At 44.5% G+C, this 17,366-nt stretch overlaps 25 non-coding genes across 25 annotated transcripts; all 25 read right to left on the minus strand.

Annotated features, from left to right (window-relative positions):
* Nucleotides 1-195: 195 nt before the first annotated feature.
* LOC133964109 (U2 spliceosomal RNA) lies at nt 196-387 on the minus strand. Its single transcript, XR_009923579.1, has one exon. It is a non-coding gene; the product is annotated as a U2 spliceosomal RNA (small nuclear RNA).
* A 177-nt stretch (nt 388-564) lies between these two features.
* On the minus strand, nt 565-677 carry LOC133963639 (U5 spliceosomal RNA). Its single transcript, XR_009923132.1, has one exon. It is a non-coding gene; the product is annotated as a U5 spliceosomal RNA (small nuclear RNA).
* Nucleotides 678-1,190: 513 nt separating this feature from the next.
* On the minus strand, nt 1,191-1,382 carry LOC133964224 (U2 spliceosomal RNA). Its single transcript, XR_009923690.1, has one exon. It is a non-coding gene; the product is annotated as a U2 spliceosomal RNA (small nuclear RNA).
* Nucleotides 1,383-1,556: 174 nt separating this feature from the next.
* LOC133963453 (U5 spliceosomal RNA) lies at nt 1,557-1,669 on the minus strand. Its single transcript, XR_009922954.1, has one exon. It is a non-coding gene; the product is annotated as a U5 spliceosomal RNA (small nuclear RNA).
* Nucleotides 1,670-2,182: 513 nt separating this feature from the next.
* LOC133962589 (U2 spliceosomal RNA) lies at nt 2,183-2,374 on the minus strand. The gene has a single exon (XR_009922172.1). It is a non-coding gene; the product is annotated as a U2 spliceosomal RNA (small nuclear RNA).
* Nucleotides 2,375-2,551: 177 nt separating this feature from the next.
* LOC133963454 (U5 spliceosomal RNA) lies at nt 2,552-2,664 on the minus strand. The gene has a single exon (XR_009922955.1). It is a non-coding gene; the product is annotated as a U5 spliceosomal RNA (small nuclear RNA).
* A 513-nt stretch (nt 2,665-3,177) lies between these two features.
* On the minus strand, nt 3,178-3,369 carry LOC133964225 (U2 spliceosomal RNA). The gene has a single exon (XR_009923691.1). It is a non-coding gene; the product is annotated as a U2 spliceosomal RNA (small nuclear RNA).
* Nucleotides 3,370-3,546: 177 nt separating this feature from the next.
* LOC133963755 (U5 spliceosomal RNA) lies at nt 3,547-3,659 on the minus strand. Its single transcript, XR_009923239.1, has one exon. It is a non-coding gene; the product is annotated as a U5 spliceosomal RNA (small nuclear RNA).
* Nucleotides 3,660-4,172: 513 nt separating this feature from the next.
* Nucleotides 4,173-4,364, minus strand: LOC133962939 (U2 spliceosomal RNA). Its single transcript, XR_009922503.1, has one exon. It is a non-coding gene; the product is annotated as a U2 spliceosomal RNA (small nuclear RNA).
* Nucleotides 4,365-4,540: 176 nt separating this feature from the next.
* LOC133963884 (U5 spliceosomal RNA) lies at nt 4,541-4,652 on the minus strand. The gene has a single exon (XR_009923364.1). It is a non-coding gene; the product is annotated as a U5 spliceosomal RNA (small nuclear RNA).
* A 513-nt stretch (nt 4,653-5,165) lies between these two features.
* LOC133962587 (U2 spliceosomal RNA) lies at nt 5,166-5,357 on the minus strand. Its single transcript, XR_009922171.1, has one exon. It is a non-coding gene; the product is annotated as a U2 spliceosomal RNA (small nuclear RNA).
* Nucleotides 5,358-5,534: 177 nt separating this feature from the next.
* LOC133963756 (U5 spliceosomal RNA) lies at nt 5,535-5,647 on the minus strand. Its single transcript, XR_009923240.1, has one exon. It is a non-coding gene; the product is annotated as a U5 spliceosomal RNA (small nuclear RNA).
* A 513-nt stretch (nt 5,648-6,160) lies between these two features.
* Nucleotides 6,161-6,350, minus strand: LOC133962981 (U2 spliceosomal RNA). The gene has a single exon (XR_009922541.1). It is a non-coding gene; the product is annotated as a U2 spliceosomal RNA (small nuclear RNA).
* A 174-nt stretch (nt 6,351-6,524) lies between these two features.
* LOC133963725 (U5 spliceosomal RNA) lies at nt 6,525-6,640 on the minus strand. Its single transcript, XR_009923211.1, has one exon. It is a non-coding gene; the product is annotated as a U5 spliceosomal RNA (small nuclear RNA).
* Nucleotides 6,641-7,153: 513 nt separating this feature from the next.
* On the minus strand, nt 7,154-7,345 carry LOC133962839 (U2 spliceosomal RNA). Its single transcript, XR_009922408.1, has one exon. It is a non-coding gene; the product is annotated as a U2 spliceosomal RNA (small nuclear RNA).
* Nucleotides 7,346-7,522: 177 nt separating this feature from the next.
* Nucleotides 7,523-7,635, minus strand: LOC133963455 (U5 spliceosomal RNA). Its single transcript, XR_009922956.1, has one exon. It is a non-coding gene; the product is annotated as a U5 spliceosomal RNA (small nuclear RNA).
* Nucleotides 7,636-8,148: 513 nt separating this feature from the next.
* Nucleotides 8,149-8,334, minus strand: LOC133963021 (U2 spliceosomal RNA). The gene has a single exon (XR_009922566.1). It is a non-coding gene; the product is annotated as a U2 spliceosomal RNA (small nuclear RNA).
* A 5,166-nt stretch (nt 8,335-13,500) lies between these two features.
* On the minus strand, nt 13,501-13,613 carry LOC133963786 (U5 spliceosomal RNA). The gene has a single exon (XR_009923270.1). It is a non-coding gene; the product is annotated as a U5 spliceosomal RNA (small nuclear RNA).
* A 513-nt stretch (nt 13,614-14,126) lies between these two features.
* Nucleotides 14,127-14,318, minus strand: LOC133964110 (U2 spliceosomal RNA). Its single transcript, XR_009923580.1, has one exon. It is a non-coding gene; the product is annotated as a U2 spliceosomal RNA (small nuclear RNA).
* A 177-nt stretch (nt 14,319-14,495) lies between these two features.
* Nucleotides 14,496-14,608, minus strand: LOC133963629 (U5 spliceosomal RNA). The gene has a single exon (XR_009923122.1). It is a non-coding gene; the product is annotated as a U5 spliceosomal RNA (small nuclear RNA).
* Nucleotides 14,609-15,121: 513 nt separating this feature from the next.
* LOC133962586 (U2 spliceosomal RNA) lies at nt 15,122-15,313 on the minus strand. Its single transcript, XR_009922170.1, has one exon. It is a non-coding gene; the product is annotated as a U2 spliceosomal RNA (small nuclear RNA).
* A 177-nt stretch (nt 15,314-15,490) lies between these two features.
* Nucleotides 15,491-15,603, minus strand: LOC133963640 (U5 spliceosomal RNA). Its single transcript, XR_009923133.1, has one exon. It is a non-coding gene; the product is annotated as a U5 spliceosomal RNA (small nuclear RNA).
* A 513-nt stretch (nt 15,604-16,116) lies between these two features.
* On the minus strand, nt 16,117-16,308 carry LOC133964227 (U2 spliceosomal RNA). The gene has a single exon (XR_009923693.1). It is a non-coding gene; the product is annotated as a U2 spliceosomal RNA (small nuclear RNA).
* Nucleotides 16,309-16,482: 174 nt separating this feature from the next.
* LOC133963790 (U5 spliceosomal RNA) lies at nt 16,483-16,594 on the minus strand. The gene has a single exon (XR_009923274.1). It is a non-coding gene; the product is annotated as a U5 spliceosomal RNA (small nuclear RNA).
* A 513-nt stretch (nt 16,595-17,107) lies between these two features.
* LOC133962595 (U2 spliceosomal RNA) lies at nt 17,108-17,299 on the minus strand. The gene has a single exon (XR_009922178.1). It is a non-coding gene; the product is annotated as a U2 spliceosomal RNA (small nuclear RNA).
* Between the last annotated feature and the right edge of the window lie 67 nt (nt 17,300-17,366).

The raw sequence follows: 17,366 nt of genomic DNA on the forward strand, positions 1-17,366 counted from the left end.
TGGAATCCAGTTGATGCTCATTGTGACCCCGTGCAGATTCATGCATAATCGCTTCACAAGGCAGTGAGTCATCAGAGCAGTTTTGCACACTTGTCAAACTCTGCCAGGCCATTCCCTCAGTTTCATTGACCCAGTGTAGAATTCACCTTGAAACCTCCACAATTGTTTGAGTGTTTGCTTTTCTACAAGGTAAGAACAGAGTGCACCGTTCCCAGCGGCACTGCAATGCTAGGTCGATGCGTGGAGAGAAGGGAGCAAGCTCCAAATTTCTGCTCCTCTTGCCAAAAATCTGCTTAATATATAGTCCTCATATAGAGGACATATCAGATATTAAACTGATAAGAACAGATACTACACTTGATCTTAGCCAAAAGGCCGAGAAGCGATAATCCACAAGTGTTGGATGTCCAAGCTAACCTCTTGGCACAAATCTCCCTTGCTGTGGTACCCCGTTTGTAGGTGTGCATAACAATGGCTGCTCATCACCTCCGCCCAAGCTCTCCTTTGTGGACACCTGATTGCTGACCTAGACAGCTCTTTGACTTTTCACAATTTCATAAGGCTCAGCCATACAGCAAAGCCTGCCAAAAATAGATTCAACTCACGTTTGTTCCTCTCCACGGAAGTCTTTAGTAAAAGGCGAAAGACTTGTGCGTTATGAAGAGAAACCAGAGTCAGCATGGCCCTCTGCTCGAGAGCAGCGGTGGAGCCTCTCGGTCACAGTCACCACCTTCGCGGTGGGCCTCTCTTTGCTTTCCGCATGTCAGATTCTAGTATACAACATTCCCACCACGCCCCCATCTGCCAACACAAATTATACAAGGCTTTATTTGCTCCTGCCCTGACTAGTGATTGGCTTTTAAGCCTTTTTAAGCAATACATCCCTGAACCACTTACATTGGGTCCAAAAGCGGACTCTGCTTTCTCACCAAGTCTCCCAGGAGATGTTGAGTGAAAACACGTTTCAGTTTTTGACAAATGCTTCTGATTCTATTTGGAATCCAGTTGATGCTCATTGTGACCCCGTGCAGATTCATGCATAATCGCTTCACAAGGCAGTGAGTCATCAGAGCAGTTTTGCACACTTGTCAAACTCTGCCAGGCCATTCCCTCAGTTTCATTGACCCAGTGTAGAATTCACCTTGAAACCTCCACAATTGTTTGAGTGTTTGCTTTTCTACAAGGTAAGAACAGAGTGCACCGTTCCCAGCGGCACTGCAATGCTAGGTCGATGCGTGGAGAGAAGGGAGCAAGCTCCAAATTTCTGCTCCTCTTGCCAAAAATCTGCTTAATATGTAGTCCTCATATAGAGGACATATCAGATATTAAACTGATAAGAACAGATACTACACTTGATCTTAGCCAAAAGGCCGAGAAGCGATAATCCACAAGTGTTGGATGTCCACGCCAACCTCTTGGCACAAATCTCCCTTGCTGTGGTACCCCGTTTGTAGGTGTGCGTAACAATGGCTCATGACCTCCGCCCAAGCTCTCCTTTGTGGACACCTGATTGCTGACCTAGACAGCTCTTTGACTTTTCACAATTTCATAAGGCTCAGCCATACAGCAAAGCCTGCCAAAAATAGATTCAACTCATGTTTGTTCCTCTCCACGGAAGTCTTTAGTAAAAGGCGAAAGACTTGTGCGTTATGAAGAGAAACCAGAGTCAGCATCGCCCTCTGCTTGAGAGCAGCGTTGGAGCCTCTCGGTCACAGTCACCACCTTCGCGGTGGGGTTTCTCTTTGCTTTCCGCATGTCAGATTCTAGTATACAACAGTCCACCACGCCCCCATCTGCCAACACAAATTATACAAGGCTTTATTTGCTCCTGCCCTGACTAGTGATTGGCTTTTAAGCCTTTTTAAGCGATACATCCCTGAACCACTTACATTGGGTCCAAAAGCGGACTCTGCTTTCTCACCAAGTCTCCCAGGAGATGTTGAGTGAAAACACGTTTCAGTTTTTGACAAATGCTTCTGATTCTATTTGGAATCCAGTTGATGCTCATTGTGACCCCGTGCAGAGTCATGCATAATCACTTCACAAGGCAGTGAGTCATAAGAGCAGTTTTGCACACTTGTCAAACTCTGCCAGGCCATTCCCTCAGTTTCATTGACCAAGTGTAGAATTCACCTTGAAACCTCCACAATTGTTTGAGTGTTTGCTTTTCTACAAGGTAAGAACAGAGTGCACCGTTCCCAGCGACACTGCAATGCTAGGTCGATGCGTGGAGAGAAGGGAGCAAGCTCCAAATTTCTGCTCCTCTTGCCAAAAATCTGCTTAATATGTAGTCCTCATATAGAGGACATATCAGATATTAAACTGATAAGAACAGATACTACACTTGATCTTAGCCAAAAGGCCGAGAAGCGATAATCCACAAGTGTTGGATGTCAAAGCCAACCTCTTGGCACAAATCTCCCTTGCTGTGGTACACCGTTTGTAGGTGTGCATTACAATGGCTGCTCATCACCTCCGCCCAAGCTCTCCTTTGTGGACACCTGATTGCTGACCTAGACAGCTCTTTGACTTTTCACAATTTCATAAGGCTCAGCCATACAGCAAAGCCTGCCAAAAATAGATTCAACTCATGTTTGTTCCTCTCCACGGAAGTCTTTAGTAAAAGGCGAAAGACTTGTGCGTTATGAAGAGAAACCAGAGTCAGCATGGCCCTCTGCTCGAGAGCAGCGGTGGAGCCTCTCGGTCACAGTCACCACCTTCGCGGTGGGCCTCTCTTTGCTTTCCGCATGTCAGATTCTAGTATACAACATTCCCACCACGCCCCCATCTGCCAACACAAATTATACAAGGATTTATTTGCTCCTGCCCTGACTAGTGATTGGCTTTTAAGCCTTTTTAAGCGATACATCCCTGAACCACTTACATTGGGTCCAAAAGCGGACTCTGCTTTCTCACCAAGTCTCCCAGGAGATGTTGAGTGAAAACACGTTTCAGTTTTTGACAAATGCTTCTGATTCTATTTGGAATCCAGTTGATGCTCATTGTGACCCCGTGCAGAGTCATGCATAATCACTTCACAAGGCAGTGAGTCATAAGAGCAGTTTTGCACACTTGTCAAACTCTGCCAGGCCATTCCCTCAGTTTCATTGACCCAGTGTAGAATTCACCTTGAAACCTCCACAATTGTTTGAGTGTTTGCTTTTCTACAAGGTAAGAACAGAGTGCACCGTTCCCAGCGGCACTGCAATGCTAGGTCGATGCGTGGAGAGAAGGGAGCAAGCTCCAAATTTCTGCTCCTCTTGCCAAAAATCTGCTTAATATGTAGTCCTCATATAGAGGACATATCAGATATTAAACTGATAAGAACAGATACTACACTTGATCTTAGCCAAAAGGCCGAGAAGCGATAATCTACAAGTGTTGGATGTCCAAGCTAACCTCTTGGCACAAATCTCCCTTGCTGTGGTACCCCGTTTGTAGGTGTGCATAACAATGGCTGCTCATCACCTCCGCCCAAGCTCTCCTTTGTGGACACCTGATTGCTGACCTAGACAGCTCTTTGACTTTTCACAATTTCATAAGGCTCAGCCATACAGCAAAGCCTGCCAAAAATAGATTCAACTCATGTTTGTTCCTCTCCACGGAAGTCTTTAGTAAAAGGCGAAAGACTTGTGCATTATGAAGAGAAACCAGAGTCAGCATGGCCCTCTGCTCGAGAGCAGCGGTGGAGCCTCTCGGTCACAGTCACCACCTTCGCGGTGGGCCTCTCTTTGCTTTCCGCATGTCAGATTCTAGTATACAACATTCCCACCACGCCCCCATCTGCCAACACAAATTATACAAGGCTTTATTTGCTCCTGCCCTGACTAGTGATTGGCTTTTAAGCCTTTTTAAGCAATACATCCCTGAACCACTTACATTGGGTCCAAAAGCGGACTCTGCTTTCTCACCAAGTCTCCCAGGAGATGTTGAGTGAAAACATGTTTCAGTTTTTGACAAACGCTTCTGATTCTATTTGGAATCTAGTTGATGCTCATTGTGACCCCGTGCAGAGTCATGCATGATCGCTTTACAAGGCAGTGAGTCATCAGAGCAGTTTTACACACTTGTCAAACTCTGCCAGGCCATTCCCTCAGTTTCATTGACCCAGTGTAGAATTCACCTTGAAACCTCCACAATTGTTTGAGTGTTTGCTTTTCTACAAGGTAAGAACAGAGTGCACCGTTCCCAGCGGCACTGAAATACTAGGTCGATGCGTGGAGAGAAGGGAGCAAACTCCAAATTTCTGCTTCTCTTGCCAAAAATCTGCTTAATATGTAGTCCTCATATAGAGGACATATCAGATATTAAACTGATAAGAACAGATACTACACTTGATCTTAGCCAAAAGGCCGAGAAGCGATAATCCACAAGTGTTGGATGTCCAGCTAACCTCTTGGCACAAATCTCCCTTGCTGTGGTACCCCGTTTGTAGGTGTGCATAACAATGGCTGCTCATCACCTCCGCCCAAGCTCTCCTTTGTGGACACCTGATTGCTGACCTAGACAGCTCTTTGACTTTTCACAATTTCATAAGGCTCAGCCATACAGCAAAGCCTGCCAAAAATAGATTCAACTCATGTTTGTTCCTCTCCCATAAATCTTTAGTAAAAGGCGAAAGACTTGTGCGTTATGAAGAGAAACCAGATTCAGCATGGCCCTCTGCTCGAGAGCAGCGGTTGAGCCTCTCGGTCACAGTCACCACCTTCGCGGTGGGCCTCTCTTTGCTTTCCGCATGTCAGATTCTAGTATACAACATTCCCACCACGCCCCCATCTGCCAACACAAATTATAAAAGGCTTTATTTGCTCCTGCCCTGACTAGTGATTGGCTTTTAAGCCTTTTTAAGCGATACATCCCTGAACCACTTACATTGGGTCCAAAAGCGGACTCTGCTTTCTCACCAAGTCTCCCAGGAGATGTTGAGTGAAAACACGTTTCAGTTTTTGACAAATGCTTCTGATTCTATTTGGAATCCAGTTGATGCTCATTGTGACCCCGTGCAGAGTCATGCATAATCACTTCACAAGGCAGTGAGTCATAAGAGCAGTTTTGCACACTTGTCAAACTCTGCCAGGCCATTCCCTCAGTTTCATTGACCCAGTGTAGAATTCACCTTGAAACCTCCACAATTGTTTGAGTGTTTGCTTTTCTACAAGGTAAGAACAGAGTGCACCGTTCCCAGCGGCACTGCAATGCTAGGTCGATGCGTGGAGAGAAGGGAGCAAGCTCCAAATTTCTGCTCCTCTTGCCAAAAATCTGCTTAATATGTAGTCCTCATATAGAGGACATATCAGATATTAAACTGATAAGAACAGATACTACACTTGATCTTAGCCAAAAGGCCAAGAAGCGATAATCCACAAGTGTTGGATGTCCAAGCTAACCTCTTGGCACAAATCTCCCTTGCTGTGGTACCCCGTTTGTAGGTGTGCATAACAATGGCTGCTCATCACCTCCGCCCAAGCTCTCCTTTGTGGACACCTGATTGCTGACCTAGACAGCTCTTTGACTTTTCACAATTTCATAAGGCTCAGCCATACAGCAAAGCCTGCCAAAAATAGATTCAACTCATGTTTGTTCCTCTCCACGGAAGTCTTTAGTAAAAGGCGAAAGACTTGTGCATTATGAAGAGAAACCAGAGTCAGCATGGCCCTCTGCTCGAGAGCAGCGGTGGAGCCTCTCGGTCACAGTCACCACCTTCGCGGTGGGCCTCTCTTTGCTTTCCGCATGTTAGATTCTAGTATACAACATTCCCACCACGCCCCCATCTGCCAACACAAATTATACAAGGCTTTATTTGCTCCTGCCCTGACTAGTGATTGGCTTTTAAGCCTTTTTAAGCAATACATCCCTGAACCACTTACATTGGGTCCAAAAGCGGACTCTGCTTTCTCACCAAGTCTCCCAGGAGATGTTGAGTGAAAACACGTTTCAGTTTTTGACAAATGCTTCTGATTCTATTTGGAATCCAGTTGATGCTCATTGTGACCCCGTGCAGATTCATGCATAATCGCTTCACAAGGCAGTGAGTCATCAGAGCAGTTTTGCACACTTGTCAAACTCTGCCAGGCCATTCCCTCAGTTTCATTGACCCAGTGTAGAATTCACCTTGAAACCTCCACAATTGTTTGAGTGATTGCTTTTCTACAAGGTAAGAACAGAGTGCACCGTTCCCAGCGGCACTGTAATGCTATGTTTGCGTGTAGAGAAGGGAGCAAGCTCCAAATTTCTGCTCCTCTTGCCAAAAATCTGCTTAATATGTAGTCCTCATATAGAGGACATATCAGATATTAAACTGATAAGAACAGATACTACACTTGATCTTAGCCAAAAGGCCGAGAAGCGATAATCCACAAGTGTTGGATGTCCAAGCTAACCTCTTGGCACAAATCTCCCTTGCTGTGGTACCCCGTTTGTAGGTGTGCATAACAATGGCTGCTCATCACCTCCGCCCAAGCTCTCCTTTGTGGACACCTGATTGCTGACCTAGACAGCTCTTTGACTTTTCACAATTTCATAAGGCTCAGCAAAACAGCAAAGCCTGCCAAAAATAGATTCAACTCATGTTTGTTCCTCTCCACGGAAGTCTTTAGTAAAAGGCGAAAGACTTGTGCGTTATGAAGAGAAACCAGAGTCAGCATGGCCCTCTGCGTGAGAGCAGCGTTGGAGCCTCTCGGTCACAGTCACCACCTTCGCGGTGGGCCTCTCTTTGCTTTCCGCATGTCAGATTCTAGTATACAACATTCCCACCACGCCCCCATCTGCCAACACAAATTATACAAGGCTTTATTTGCTCCTGCCCTGACTAGTGATTGGCTTTTAAGCCTTTTTAAGCAATACATCCCTGAACCACTTACATTGGGTCCAAAAGCGGACTCTGCTTTCTCACCAGGTCTCCCAGGAGATGTTGAGTGAAAACACGTTTCAGTTTTTGACAAATGCTTCTGATTCTATTTGGAATCCAGTTGATGCTCATTGTGACCCCGTGCAGATTCATGCATAATCGCTTCACAAGGCAGTGAGTCATCAGAGCAGTTTTGCACACTTGTCAAACTCTGCCAGGCCATTCCCTCAGTTTTATTGACCCAGTGTAGAATTCACCTTAAAACCTCCACAATTGTTTGAGTGTTTGCTTTTCTACAAGGTAAGAACAGAGAGCACCGTGCCCAGCGGCACTGCAATGCTAGGCCAATGCTCGGAGAGAAGGGAGCAAGCTCCAAATTTCTGCTCCTCTTGCCAAAAATCTGCTTAATATGTAGTCCTCATATAGAGGACATATCAGATATTAAACTGATAAGAACAGATACTACACTTGATCTTAGCCAAAAGGCCGAGAAGCGATAATCCACAAGTGTTGGATGTCCAAGCCAACCTCTTGGCACAAATCTCCCTTGCTGTGGTACACCGTTTGTAGGTGTGCATTACAATGGCTGCTCATCACCTCCGCCCAAGCTCTCCTTTGTGGACACCTGATTGCTGACCTAGACAGCTCTTTGACTTTTCACAATTTCATAAGGCTCAGCCATACAGCAAAGCCTGCCAAAAATAGATTCAACTCATGTTTGTTCCTCTCCACGGAAGTCTTTAGTAAAAGGCGAAAGACTTGTGCGTTATGAAGAGAAACCAGAGTCAGCATGGCCCTCTGCTCGAGAGCAGCGGTGGAGCCTCTCGGTCACAGTCACCACCTTCGCGGTGGGCCTCTCTTTGCTTTCCGCATTCCAGATTCTAGTATACAACATTCCCACCACGCCCCCATCTGCCAACACAAATTATACAAGGCTTTATTTGCTCCTGCCCTGACTAATGATTGGCTTTTAAGCCTTTTTAAGCAATACATCCCTGAACCACTTACATTGGGTCCAAAAGCGGACTCTGCTTTCTCACCAAGTCTCCCAGGAGATGTTGAGTGAAAACACGTTTCAGTTTTTGACAAATGCTTCTGATTCTATTTGGAATCCAGTTGATGCTCATTGTGACCCCGTGCAGAGTCATGCATAATCACTTCACAAGGCAGTGAGTCATAAGAGCAGTTTTGCACACTTGTCAAACTCTGCCAGGCCATTCCCTCAGTTTCATTGACCCAGTGTAGAATTCACCTTGAAACCTCCACAATTGTTTGAGTGTTTGCTTTTCTACAAGGTAAGAACAGAGTGCACCGTTCCCAGCGGAACTGCAATGCTAGGTCGATGCGTGGAGAGAAGGGAGCAAGCTCCAAATTTCTGCTCCTCTTGCCAAAAATCTGCTTAATATGTAGTCCTCATATAGAGGACATATCAGATATTAAACTGATAAGAACAGATTTTTTTTTTTTTTTTTTTTTTTGGAATTTTTTTTTATTTAATTCACTCATGAGCAGTACAATACTTTACATTACAAAGATCATCATCTCTCCACATCTTAAGACCTCCAGAATTCTATCGGACTAAAAGAAAATAAGAGGAGGTACAATAAAAGACTCTTTCATGAGTTCAGTCTACAGATTGTCAAAAATAATTTTCCATCGATCTTTAATTGAGTCGATGCCCCATTTGCTCGCCTCCAATTTAAGTTTTCGCCGCATAATGTCTTCAATACTGTGTGTAGTGTTTTCTATCGACCACTTTTCCGTCTCATTTATTATACTACCTCTTACCTCCCATAACTTAGCCTTCACAATTGATGTAAGTTCTCAGGCTTTGCACACACCTTTGTCCCCCTCTAAACTAAAATCCATGAACAGAACTTTTTCCCAATTCACCTCTTTTAGAAACCCGAATCTTTGGCCCAATTTCTTCCACAATTGTTTTGCAAAGGGACATTCAAATAATGCATGTTCCACGGTTTCTACCCCATTGCATCCACGTCTTGGGCATATCCTATTTAATGTTAAATCATGATTAAATAGAGTATTCCTCACAGGTAATTTCCTATGAAGCACCAACCAATTAAAATCTCTTAATCTGTTTTCTAGACTCTTGCATTGGGTTCTTCTCCACACGTCACTATGAACATGCAAACCATCTTTAGGGTCAAACTTAGCAATCAACGTTTCATACAGCTTTTTGTGATTAACTACTGAATCTCTTTTCCAACACTCCTTGTATTTCTTTGCCCAACTTATCATTTTTTTATAATGATCTGGCATGACCTCTGCTTTCGGAAAACTGTTTTCCCATTTCGCCACAAGAGGTCTCAGATGGATAGAGAGCCAGAATTTAATCAATGGTTGGCATTTGTGTTCAGGTGGGTTTAACATTATTCTACATGTATTTGAAAAAAACAAAACTTTGAACTTCAAACCTAAATTTGGCATGTCCCTACCACCTCTTTCGACCGGCTGATACATTGTAGCTCTTTTAATGTATTCATACCCTCCCCATATGAACTGAAACAGAGATTTTTGAAGTTTTAAACAAACTAAAGCCGGCATGGGGAAAATATAAGCCACATGAAGTAATGTCGGCAATAAATCAGATTTAATAACCAAAATCTTACCACTAATGGACAGCCTTCTTAATTTCCACATATTTAGTTTTTTCAGCACTTTTCCCAATTTTGTCTCCCAATTAGTTTCTCCATCATTGTTATTTCCAAAGGATATTCCCAGTAAAGTCATTGGCCCCGCACACAGAGAGAACCCTAAAGGGTTATCAACTCTGTCCTTCCACTTTCCAAAGTATTTGATTTGGGATTTTCCTGTATTGACTCTAGAACCAGAAGCAACTGAGAATGTGTCGATGACCTGCATAGCTTCGCGCAGACAGAAATCATCTTTTAAATACAGTACAGTGTCATCTGCATACTGGGATATGGTCAAGGATTCACCACCAGGCAGCTGTATACCCTTGATGTTAACATTTTTCCTGATTGCACATGCCAGCGTTTCAATGAATAGCACATACAAGGGGGCTGATGCTGGACATCCCTGTCTGACCCCTCTGGTTTGTTTAAAGAATTCACCAAGGTTGCCATTAACATTAACACTGCTTCCGACTTCTGTGTATAAAATCCTCAACCAACTCCTGAATCTAGCACCGAAGCCAAATTTCTTTAGTGTCCTAAACAAAAAATTGTGATCAACTCTGTCAAAGGCTTTTTCCTGGTCAAGACTGAGGACAATTAGTGGTATATTTCTGTCCTGAGAATAAGATAGTATATCTCTATGCATTTGTAAATTCCAGTTTAGTTGCCTGCCAGGTACTGCACATGTCTGATCTGAGCCGATGATTAAGGGTAGAGCTGACACCAAACGGTTTGTCAAAACCTTACTAAAAATCTTATAATCTGTACAAAGCATTGTTAGAGGCCTGTAGTTTGATATTTTGTTGACATCACCTTTTTTAAACAGCAGGGATATCACCCCTTTTCTCATGGATTCCCCCATAATCCCAGATGTACATATATAAGTGAACAACTCTAACAGCCATGACCCAATGTCTTCCCAAAATATTATATAAAATTCTTTTGTGATCCCATCTATTCCTGGCACCTTGCCCTTTTTCAAAGACATGGTTGCCCTCAGGATTTCTTCTAAAGTAAAATCTTTATCTAGCTCTGTTCTCAGATCTTCAGGTATGAATCTGTCTATATTGTCTAACAATGTTGCACCTTTCATGTAGTCAACCTTTTCTGCTTTAAAAAACGTAGAAAAATGATTAGAGATAACTTGAGCAATCCCATCAGGATCGTTAATCTCCTCACCTGTTTCATTTAAAACGGAAACTATGCTCCTCCTCTTTGCCTGTGCTTTGGACTGTCTAAAGAAGTAGGGAGAACACTTTTCGTCACTCTCCCACTTCTCTCTAAGACACCGGAATTTATAGGCCTCTGCTCTGTTGTGAAAAAATAACCTCTGTTTATCTTGCAAATGTTTCAGCAAGTCCTTATCAATTTGTCCACCTGCATTTCTCTGTTCCATTAATTTATTTATGGCTTTTTGCAGTCGGTAGTATAATTTAAATTCCTCTTTCCTTGATTCTTTTGAGTAATTCTGTGTGTAGTATCTAATACGCAGCTTTGTGCTTTCCCACCATTCACAGACATTTTCATAAAATACTCTCATATGAAAGCAATCTTTTAGAAAACACTTTAATGCTACCCTAAACTGCTGGAGCTCTAGAATATTGTTGTTTAATTTCCAATACCCTTTACCATTTTTGATCATCATTGAGGTTAGTTTTACTGAGAGCATGTTGTGATCTGTGTAAAAAACTGGTGATACTTTCGCCCCTGTCACCTGAAATTCTACCGGACAAAATATATAGTCTATCCTACTCTTCGCCCCTCTACTATTTGACCATGTGAAGCCAAGATCGTCTGGGTTAGCTTTTTTATATGAATCCACCAAATTATACTTTGTAACAATATTTATTAAACTGGCCTCGGCCTTGCTGCCCTCACTTTGGGAATTGAAGTCTCCTCCAATTACCACATGGCGGTTGGTCATGAAAGCAGTGTCAAGACTAAGAAAAAGCTCCCTTCTCTCCTTTGGAGAAGAGTGGGCATATATGTTAATAACTCTTAACCCCTTTCCCTTCCAGTCAATATCTGTTACCAAAACCCTCCCCTGTACCACTGAAAAACTGCCAACCACTTGGACTTCATTATTCCCACATAGTGTTCCCACCCCAGATGAATGGACCCCCCCAATGCTCCACCTAGATTCACCTTTGGTCCACTCTTTTGAGAATAGGTTCACGTCGTCTTCATTTTTCAAGTGGACCTCTTGCAAAAGGCATAAAGAAAAGTTGATTGAACATAAATGAGAAAAGACCACTTCCCTTTTGGCCTTGTTCCTCAAACCTCTAACATTTATGGAAACTATATGTAATGAGGACATTCTGGTAAATGAGGAATGAGACAAAAAACAAAACAAACAAACAAACCATCAAAGACGAGACACTGTGTTTTCTCTAATTTTCAACTTCACAGTCAAATTCAATGCCTTCCCTATGTGTCTTTTCCTCGGGCACCGCGTGCCCTGAGTTGGGGGTATTACCCTCTGGAAGCAATGAGCATTGCTCTGAAACCAAATCCCTGTCAGAGTTGTTCGGAGCCAGGGACTCCACCAGGACACACCCGGACGGGGGCATGCTGCCGTCAGAGTCTGTCACCTCAGTCTGCACTGGAATTTGTCCATGTTCTCCACCCTCCAGCCCATCCACCCTGGCAGCAGCCTTCACATCCTGATCGCTGTTCACCTGCAGCCCCTCCATCTCCCCTTCCTCCTGCGACTCCTCCACAACCTCAGAAAGAACACTGAACACGCTATCCACTCCCAGGGGCACAGCGCTTGTCTCGATCCTCCTTTTTTTCCCCTTGCCTCCCCTGCTTTCCACTGTGGTCCACTCAGGAACAGGTTGGCTCTCCTCTGAGGTTGTAGTCTCCTCCCCCTTCTTCTTCTCTGGGGGAGGTGCTCATTCAGGTGGATCAACCACATTTGCCTCAATCTCATTGTCCACAAACATTTGATCAATTACCTCGTTAATTGCTCTCAGGGAGGAGGCATCAGGATCTTCGCACATTGGTCGCCTTACAATGCTTGCATAGGAGGAGCGGACCTCAGGGCAGTGCTTAAATAAATGTCCTTCAGACCCACAAAGATTGCATTTTCTGGAACGGTCACAAGTCCCCATTTTGTGTCCTAGACCCTTGCAATTTCTGCACCTCACCTGCGTGCAGGATTCTGCCGTGTGACCAAAGTCTGTGCATTTTCTGCAGTAAATAGGCTGGCCCGAGTAGTACAGATATCCTCTATTTGTGCCTATGGTGAAGGAGGCAGGGGGGTGGTGGTAGCCATCGTGACCATCTGGGTCATCCTTCAGCCGCACACGACATTGTCTTTTTCCAGTCCAAACGTCAAGAGAGTCCCTGATTTCCCTCATGCTCGAAATCACTGTCACATGCTTAGAAAGGAAGTATCTGGTTGCTTCTTCAGTTACCCAGGGATTATAGTTATGAATTGTGATAACACGCTCACCAGTTCGGCAAAGGCTTTGAATCTGGTACTCCCTCAGTGGTCCATCAGCCAAACGATCAGCCAACCTTTTCGTTTCCTCCATCTTGGTGAGATTATAGAACGTAACATCAAAAAAACGGTCGGTGGCATTTCTCTGCAAGCAGAGGAGGTCATCTATCTTGAGGGACAAGGCTCCAAAAAGAATATTAACTCCAAATTCTCTCCTATCCAAAAAAACTTCAGTACTCTTCCAAATGAATCTCAAAGTATTTTTCAGCACGGGAAGTCCCTGCTGTGAAACTGTTGCTGACGTCATTATGACAATCCACGTCCGCAAACCCTTCTCACCTGGCTAGATCTTAGCCAAAAGGCCGAGAAGCGATAATCCACAAGTGTTGGATGTCCAAGCCAACCTCTTGGCACAAATCTCCCTTGCTGTGGTACACCGTTTGTAGGTGTGCATTACAATGGCTGCTCATCACCTCCGCCCAAGCTCTCCTTTGTGGACACCTGATTGCTGACCTAGACAGCTCTTTGACTTTTCACAATTTCATAAGGCTCAGCCATACAGCAAAGCCTGCCAAAAATAGATTCAACTCATGTTTGTTCCTCTCCACAGAAGTCTTTAGTAAAAGGCGAAAGACTTGTGCGTTATGAAGAGAAACCAGAGTCAGCATGGCCCTCTGCTCGAGAGCAGCGGTGGAGCCTCTCGGTCACAGTCACCACCTTCGCGGTGGGCCTCTCTTTGCTTTCCGCATGTCAGATTCTAGTATACAACATTCCCACCACGCCCCCATCTGCCAACACAAATTATACAAGGCTTTATTTGCTCCTGCCCTGACTAATGATTGGCTTTTAAGCCTTTTTAAGCAATACATCCCTGAACCACTTACATTGGGTCCAAAAGCGGACTCTGCTTTCTCACCAAGTCTCCCAGGAGATGTTGAGTGAAAACACGTTTCAGTTTTTGACAAATGCTTCTGATTCTATTTGGAATCCAGTTGATGCTCATTGTGACCCCGTGCAGAGTCATGCATAATCACTTCACAAGGCAGTGAGTCATAAGAGCAGTTTTGCACACTTGTCAAACTCTGCCAGGCCATTCCCTCAGTTTCATTGACCCAGTGTAGAATTCACCTTGAAACCTCCACAATTGTTTGAGTGTTTGCTTTTCTACAAGGTAAGAACAGAGTGCACCGTTCCCAGCGGAACTGCAATGCTAGGTCGATGCGTGGAGAGAAGGGAGCAAGCTCCAAATTTCTGCTCCTCTTGCCAAAAATCTGCTTAATATGTAGTCCTCATATAGAGGACATATCAGATATTAAACTGATAAGAACAGATACTACACTTGATCTTAGCCAAAAGGCCGAGAAGCGATAATCCACAAGTGTTGGATGTCCAAGCCAACCTCTTGGCACAAATCTCCCTTGCTGTGGTACCCCGTTTGTAGGTGTGCATAACAATGGCTGCTCATCACCTCCGCCCAAGCTCTCCTTTGTGGACACCTGATTGCTGACCTAGACAGCTCTTTGACTTTTCACAATTTCATAAGGCTCAGCCATACAGCAAAGCCTGCCAAAAATAGATTCAACTCGTGTTTGTTCCTCTCCACGGAAGTCTTTAGTAAAAGGCGAAAGACTTGTGCGTTATGAAGAGAAACCAGAGTCAGCATGGCCCTCTGCTCGAGAGCAGCGGTGGAGCCTCTCGGTCACAGTCACCACCTTCGCGGTGGGCCTCTCTTTGCTTTCCGCATGTTAGATTCTAGTATACAACATTCCCACCACGCCCCCATCTGCCAACACAAATTATACAAGGCTTTATTTGCTCCTGCCCTGACTAGTGATTGGCTTTTAAGCCTTTTTAAGCAATACATCCCTGAACCACTTACATTGGGTCCAAAAGCGGACTCTGCTTTCTCACCAAGTCTCCCAGGAGATGTTGAGTGAAAACATGTTTCAGTTTTTGACAAATGCTTCTGATTCTATTTGGAATCCAGTTGATGCTCATTGTGACCCCGTGCAGATTCATGCATAATCGCTTCACAAGGCAGTGAGTCATCAGAGCAGTTTTGCACACTTGTCAAACTCTGCCAGGCCATTCCCTCAGTTTCATTGACCCAGTGTAGAATTCACCTTGAAACCTCCACAATTGTTTGAGTGATTGCTTTTCTACAAGGTAAGAACAGAGTGCACCGTTCCCAGCGGCACTGTAATGCTAGGTCGATGCGTGGAGAGAAGGGAGCAAGCTCCAAATTTCTGCTCCTCTTGCCAAAAATCTGCTTAATATATAGTCCTCATATAGAGGACATATCAGATATTAAACTGATAAGAACAGATACTACACTTGATCTTAGCCAAAAGGCCGAGAAGCGATAATCCACAAGTGTTGGATGTCCAAGCTAACCTCTTGGCACAAATCTCCCTTGCTGTGGTACCCCGTTTGTAGGTGTGCATAACAATGGCTGCTCATCACCTCCGCCCAAGCTCTCCTTTGTGGACACCTGATTGCTGACCTAGACAGCTCTTTGACTTTTCACAATTTCATAAGGCTCAGCCATACAGCAAAGCCTGCCAAAAATAGATTCAACTCACGTTTGTTCCTCTCCACGGAAGTCTTTAGTAAAAGGCGAAAGACTTGTGCGTTATGAAGAGAAACCAGAGTCAGCATGGCCCTCTGCTCGAGAGCAGCGGTGGAGCCTCTCGGTCACAGTCACCACCTTCGCGGTGGGCCTCTCTTTGCTTTCCGCATGTCAGATTCTAGTATACAACATTCCCACCACGCCCCCATCTGCCAACACAAATTATACAAGGCTTTATTTGCTCCTGCCCTGACTAGTGATTGGCTTTTAAGCCTTTTTAAGCAATACATCCCTGAACCACTTACATTGGGTCCAAAAGCGGACTCTGCTTTCTCACCAAGTCTCCCAGGAGATGTTGAGTGAAAACACGTTTCAGTTTTTGACAAATGCTTCTGATTCTATTTGGAATCCAGTTGATGCTCATTGTGACCCCGTGCAGATTCATGCATAATCGCTTCACAAGGCAGTGAGTCATCAGAGCAGTTTTGCACACTTGTCAAACTCTGCCAGGCCATTCCCTCAGTTTCATTGACCCAGTGTAGAATTCACCTTGAAACCTCCACAATTGTTTGAGTGTTTGCTTTTCTACAAGGTAAGAACAGAGTGCACCGTTCCCAGCGGCACTGCAATGCTAGGTCGATGCGTGGAGAGAAGGGAGCAAGCTCCAAATTTCTGCTCCTCTTGCCAAAAATCTGCTTAATATGTAGTCCTCATATAGAGGACATATCAGATATTAAACTGATAAGAACAGATACTACACTTGATCTTAGCCAAAAGGCCGAGAAGCGATAATCCACAAGTGTTGGATGTCCACGCCAACCTCTTGGCACAAATCTCCCTTGCTGTGGTACCCCGTTTGTAGGTGTGCGTAACAATGGCTCATGACCTCCGCCCAAGCTCTCCTTTGTGGACACCTGATTGCTGACCTAGACAGCTCTTTGACTTTTCACAATTTCATAATGCTCAGCCATACAGCAAAGCCTGCCAAAAATAGATTCAACTCATGTTTGTTCCTCTCCACGGAAGTCTTTAGTAAAAGGCGAAAGACTTGTGCGTATGAAGAGAAACCAGAGTCAGCATGGCCCTCTGCTTGAGAGCAGCGTTGGAGACTCTCGGTCACAGTCACCACCTTCGCGGTGGGGTTTCTCTTTGCTTTCCGCATGTCAGATTCTAGTATACAACAGTCCACCACGCCCCCATCTGCCAACACAAATTATACAAGGCTTTATTTGCTCCTGCCCTGACTAGTGATTGGCTTTTAAGCCTTTTTAAGCGATACATCCCTGAACCACTTACATTGGGTCCAAAAGCGGACTCTGCTTTCTCACCAAGTCTCCCAGGAGATGTTGAGTGAAAACACGTTTCAGTTTTTGACAAATGCTTCTGATTCTATTTGGAATCCAGTTGATGCTCATTGTGACCCCGTGCAGAGTCATGCATAATCACTTCACAAGGCAGTGAGTCATAAGAGCAGTTTTGCACACTTGTCAAACTCTGCCAGGCCATTCCCTCAGTTTCATTGACCCAGTGTAGAATTCACCTTGAAACCTCCACAATTGTTTGAGTGTTTGCTTTTCTACAAGGTAAGAACAGAGTGCACCGTTCCCAGCGGCACTGCAATGCTAGGTCGATGCGTGGAGAGAAGGGAGCAAGCTCCAAATTTCTGCTCCTCTTGCCAAAAATCTGCTTAATATGTAGTCCTCATATAGAGGACATATCAGATATTACACTGATAAGAACAGATACTACACTTGATCTTAGCCAAAAGGCCGAGAAGCGATAATCCACAAGTGTTGGATGTCCAAGCTAACCTCTTGGCACAAATCTCCCTTGCTGTTGTACCCCGTT

This window comes from Platichthys flesus, chromosome 10 (assembly GCF_949316205.1).
Source record: "Platichthys flesus chromosome 10, fPlaFle2.1, whole genome shotgun sequence".
NCBI classification, from domain to species: Eukaryota; Metazoa; Chordata; class Actinopteri; order Pleuronectiformes; family Pleuronectidae; genus Platichthys; species Platichthys flesus.